Source organism: Cupressus sempervirens, chromosome 8 (assembly GCF_028749045.1).
Source record: "Cupressus sempervirens isolate cs-2001-9-10 chromosome 8, ASM2874904v1, whole genome shotgun sequence".
In the NCBI taxonomy this organism is placed as follows: Eukaryota; Viridiplantae; Streptophyta; class Pinopsida; order Cupressales; family Cupressaceae; genus Cupressus; species Cupressus sempervirens.
This window is the reverse complement of record NC_143125.1, coordinates 766,150,515-766,156,711: the sequence shown is the minus strand read 5'-3', so window position 1 is coordinate 766,156,711 and position 6,197 is coordinate 766,150,515. Positions and strand designations below refer to the sequence as shown.

General features: G+C 33.2%; 1 pseudogene; it reads left to right on the top strand.

The window, feature by feature from the left end:
* The first annotated feature begins 3,421 nt into the window (after positions 1-3,421).
* LOC149544666 (uncharacterized) lies at positions 3,422-4,569 on the top strand (annotated as a pseudogene).
* Positions 4,570-6,197: the final 1,628 nt, after the last annotated feature.

Here is a 6,197-nt window from a genome sequence, read left to right as displayed (position 1 = left end):
TGAGCTATATAGCTGCATACAAAGTTACTTTGCATTCATTGAGATCACTGTATGTTTATGATTAATCAGGTAATCACATGCCACAGAGAAAAATAATTCCCCTGTTTTGAGTTCATTAAGTTTGTTTACACTAGCTCATATATCCAAGGAATTGTTGTCAATTTTGTAGGTTATCCAGATTAATTCTTCTCAGAATAAGTTCAATCTGTTGTGTATAGTGCTACCAGGTGAATCACGTATTAATATGCACATATGCTTTTGGTTGACATTTTGAACCTAAATTTTGTTTAGATTTTATTATTATTTGTCTAGGATTCTATTCTTTGTTACTATCAAATTATCTTCATGAATCATATTTTACAAATAATAGTTCACAAGAACTGTCCTTCCACAAGATTGAATATTTTTCATCTATAAAATCTTTTTTATGATCCATATCTCAAGAATAATAGCCCACAAGAACACTCCTCTTGAATGCTTATCACTTATAAAATCTAGGTACATCTAAAATTCCAACTAAATCACCAGCACCGATAGTGATCTGATTGAACTATGCTAAGAGTTTCCCCTACAATTAAATCCACTTCATTTAGTATTACATATGCAATATCTTCAGCATTCATTATAGATCTCCTTAGCTCTTTCATTTTATAAATTTGACATTGCACCATATCATTTTCCATTTTTCCAGCATTCATGTTTTTCTCCCAAGGTTACCGGTCATTTTTCAGAATTGATATGTACCAAACAAAAAAATTGTAGGGAAGACAATATTAAATGGGTTGTAAAGAATATCAAGACAAAAAATGCCTTTTCTACTCTATTACAAGAGTTTAAAGCTATTGACCACTATCCTCGTGTTCCTAGTGGGGCAAGTATAGTTGTCCCAATGAATGCCAGTGATGGAAGCCCTGTGCTACTTCTAATTGGGGGTGGGGTGGGTGTTGGAAAGAGTACAGTAGTCAAAGATATAATGAAAAGGTATTCTTTGATTTTGTGTAAATAATTTCTAAATAGTCAATCCTACACATTGTTTTTTCATGCGATGTAATTGAGTTACAATGTTATATTTCATTTGAAGAAGATATCGATACAAAATATGTCAAGAGTTCCATTAGTAGGATCTTTGATTTTTCAATTAACTGGCCTCTCCCAAGGTGGGCAATTGGCTCACTCAAGCTCACTTCCACATACACCAGAGTGGCAATAGACACAACAGTGATATGAGTAAGGTTAGTACCTTTATTGATTCTTGATTTATCACTACTAGTTTTGCATCGGATCCTTTCATCAATTTGAATCAGAATTCTAACTGTTACAATAAGAATTCAACTAACAACCTTCTCCTTTGAAGAATTATAATAGTGTTGACTAAAAGTTGGCATGTTGTCACCGTGCAGTAGCAACAACACTTAGCCATTCATGAGGCATCTTACCAATTTGTAAATCATAGTTTTGTCAAGGGTTTTGAAACTTTACAAGTGGAAGGAAATATTATTTGAAGGAAATCAAAGATTTTACGAAGTGTTCAAAAAATCAAAATCATTAACTGAATCCTAGAGTTGAACTTGCAACCAAGGATTGGCCATTATCCTCTAAGACCTTGCTCAAGCTAAGTAACTTTTCCAACCATGGGACTGCAAAATCACTGCCAAACTATAACCAAACTAACAAACTATGACCTGCTAAGTGAGAAAAGTAGAGTTCCCATTTGCAATAGGGCATGTGTGTTTTACAACACCACTCATCTTATATCATTTTTTTGGTAGTCCAAAATAGTTTTATGTAGGGCCATCCAGAAAATCCAAAGATCCTTTTTTTCAGAAGATTATTCTTGCAGCCATAACCTAATAGAGGCACATCGTTTCATTAATAGAAAGAGGTATTCTTACATGATGAGTTAATGAAGGACTTTTGAATATTCATAGTGGTGTATTAGTAAGGGGCACATGTCAGCTAAGTTATTGGAGATCCCCACATCTAGTATAATTGCACCTGGATCACGGATGGTCGTATGCTTCAATTTTACAGTTACAAGTCAGTACAGAAATCCTTTGCTTGAATAAGTTGTAGAACGAATTTGCTTGGGTTAGTTTCCACTTATATGTCAAGAGATGAGGAACAATGAAAAGTAAATTGCAAGAAATGACATCATTGTGGTTTTATTACTGTTGTCTTAGTGGAACAACTATTGGATCTAAGGCATGGACCCAAGACTGGAATATTGGCTATCCCTTTGTAAAAGTAAAGCAAGTGGTTTTCTTATTTGTGGGGTATCAAATTTCCCTCTTGTAGGGTATCTTTTGTTTTTTAGAAAAAAATTCTCTCTTGTAAAAGCAAAGCAATTGTTTTCTTATTTGTAGGGTATCATATTTCTAGCACATTTTGCTAGCAGTGTAGAGAATTAAGGAAAATTCAAGAATATGAAACTTGATTGCTAGTAAATAATGCAGTGTCTTGCTAAGTGGCTTGTTTGGAAATTGAAACCTCTTATAGAAAAATAATACTATCATTTCAAGTGAAGATCCCATCATGTAGCTTTTGAAACAGGGAGATGGACAAATATAGTTTGAGAAGAACATCTGTGTTTGCTTCTAAGCAAGGAGAAACTCAAGGGGAAAGGCCATACGATGTTGCGCTACTTAAGAGTAAATAAGGCTTTACAAACATATCAGGGTGTTAAGATTTGATAGCTTATGGAGTTTCCTAATTTTGTGGAGTAAACAACCAGGTGGATATTTATATTAGTTAAAAACATCAAAACATGAGCACCTATATCCTTGAGGCTAAAGGCAGCTAAGATGGAGAAAAATCATAATCTAGAGGGTCTCTTACTGATGTAAATATAACTTCATTTGTATTTTCACAATTTTTTTTGGAATAGAGAAGCTGAATTCATTTATACCTTTCTCTATAATCAAGAGAGTTATCTTGCAATACTCTTTCAAATTTCAAGGAATATTCACAATAGAAATGATTGTTGTAAAATGACACAAATAACTTAGGAATTTTTGACTAAATGGTACTTAAAACATGCTTTAGTTTTAGAAATTAATTGTTATTCTAAGCAATTATTCATTATCCAATATGAATTAAATGATCTTATATTTGGTTTAATATAAATTTGCACTTTTCATTTATGCATGTTGATCCAACCATCAAGTTAGATCTTGATGTGATAGACATCCTTTTAGAGCTAGTAGACGAGTATTATCAATTGGTAAGGTATTTTATTACTATTAGCCATCATTTAATACTTTTTATATCACACTATTATCATGAAGAAAAATTGCTAATTCTATTTACAACTTTGTTTTTCTAATGGCCAGACATTTGATCTAATAATGGACAAAGAAGGCTTTCTAAAAATAGACTGAAATCAATGTTGCATGGGGATGAGGGTACTTGGGTACTTAGGGTAATGGGGATCGGTATGGGTGTGGCTATTTGCAAGAAAAACTTTGCAATCACAAAAGAAGGGTACACAGTTGCAAGGAAAATTTTGCAAAACATGCACGAGACTCATGGAAAGCCTTCTTCTTTAGGGTTGCTTGATTTACTGGGGAAAAATTTCACGCTTTAGTTCTCCCAACACATGTCATACTGGTGTGGGGTAGAATAAAAACTTGGGGTTGTATGGAAACATTCTTATAAACAGTGTTCTCTTTCAATGCTTCTAATTGCTTCCAAACTTAAAGTAGGTTTTTATGAGGCATAGACTTTTAAAGGGTTTTTTGTATTAGCCCAAAATACTGGCACAACTTGTTAGGCTCAATCTGCATGGACAAGATTTTCATTGCAATATGGCATTAGTTGTCCTATGCTCGTTCTATGAGCTTTACATGCTGTAGATCAAATCACTTCTCGAGTTTTAGCTATTAATATTGGATAGGCCTCCTTTGCACAGAGTGTGCTAGCTAAATCAAACACGATGCAAACATTTAGTTCTTGTTGTAGCCTTGCAAATAACAACTATAACATTTTGATCTCATTTGTTTAGGCCATCATGGAAAAATTAATGTTACTTCTGCAGATACTTGCTCCAACTATTGCAATGGCTCCCTTTGTAGATGCTTTTGGAGGAAATCATAGGAAATTATGGACACATTTTACATTGCTCATTGTAAAGAGCAGGTCCAGCTTTCATTAAGTGGGGTCAATGGGCAACTACACACCCATACTTGTTTCCAAAAGATATTTGTGATCAGATGGAAAAACTACATTCAAAGGCTCTAGCACATGGATTTTCCCATACAAAAATGTTTGTTGAAAGTGCCTTTGGTCACAGGCTTCAGGATATATTTGAGGATTTTCAATTTTGAAACTGAGCCTGTGGCTTCTGGTAATATTGCTCATGTACACATGGTTGTGTTAAGATTTCAGAGTCTAGGTCATGAAGTAAAGCCTATGATAGCAGCTATGAAAGTAAGACATCTAGGAGTAAGGGAAGCAATTAGTAGAGATTTTATGATAATAAATTGGGTTGCAAAGGTTTCCAATTTTCTGCCTACATTACAATGGTTAAGACTTGATGAAAGCGTTCAACAATATGCTGTCACTTTACCTTAGCAATGAATAACCAAATTTCTAATGTAGAAATCATTTAAATCTCACATTTTTCGAATGAAATTGTCATATGTAAAGTATTTTATTTTTCATTTTACTTTATGATACTTGCATCTATATCTGTAGCAAGTTGGTGTTTTATTTGCAACGTTGCAGCATTTTGCAATTTAGAAGTTTGCTATACGTTGAAAAATTTACTATCTTTAAAAATGATTATGTAAAACCTTGTTGCAGAAAAATATAACTCTGGAATGCTTCTATATTTATTGTAGGTGACTGAGGCTCTTGCACAAGTTAGCCTTGAATCGTCCAACTTGATTGTGGGTATCAATTTCACAAAAAGCAATGAGTGGATAGGTTTTCCTCTACCCTGTCAATGATTTAATTTTTTTGTTGGTTTTAGAAATGTTTCATGTGAAGTCGTATAGCTTTTTTTCTTTTCCTTGGTTTTAGTTGGTAGCTTTGCAAGCTTTCTTCTTACTGTTTCAGTAGACACAAAACCATTGTTGTGGATGCTAGGTGCAAAGTCTTTTAATCGAGGAAGTTTACACCATCTTGGAGATAATCCAAATCCCTATGAACAAGAAATTTCAATTATTGGATGAACCTTATCTACTTTTGACGAGGACGATTTTTTCCTGTATTTTGGTTTTGGGGATGGTAAGTTTTAAACTTTTTTCATATTATCTTGCCAATTCATTTTCATACAACACTTTATAGAGTTCATATGAGACAAAGTGAAAAGCTTGTCATTAACAATACATCCTTGTTGCATTGTACAACTTTGACTTATGACCAATAGGTGTTCAATTTCTATCCAGATGGTAATTTATGCAACGGATTTGAAGAAGCACTAAGACGATACAGGGAAATAGTCTCCAACTACAACTTGCTGGTTAGTAAGGATTTGTATTTGATTAAGCTTTGATTTTTGCGATAAAATCTAAATGTAGAATGGCTTGTGTATTTAAGTCTTGGGCTCACTAAGTATGTCTTTTTGGAATGATTGATTGGGTTCATATTTATATTGTTCATATATGCAATAGGTATTGAATATATTTATGCCATTTATTAATGTATTTCATGTTTTGCTTTTTCTATTAGGGCCAATATCTTTTGCACCAATCATCAAAGCAACGATCCGTATTATGGAGCAAAGTTGGGGGGCAATGCCATGTTCTTTTGATAATTGTAGATGGATAGGTTGTATATCATTTATTTATGCTTCTTTTCAAATGTACTGTTAATTTAACAAATTGAAATTTCTTTCATCTTGTTAGATAAACAACAATTACTTACTAGAATTATTGAATTATATGTAACATACACTTACACTGCACACATTGTCCTTATTATTTATGCTTGTACCCATCCTCAGACTCTCTTTATATTGATCATTGATTTCCAACATTCTTATCTTTCTATAAGTCTTCGTTGTTTTTGTGTGGGCATATTGATGATGTTTTCCTCATCTTTTGCTCGTATGTATTTTGCTTATCAACTGATCTAATGCAAGTTAAATATTTATAGGTAACAAGAAGTGTTGACACTCAAAATAGTAAATTGAGCGCACAATAACAAAATACAATCAATGCAATAGTGCAAGGAAGGTAATCCCATGTAAATGATTT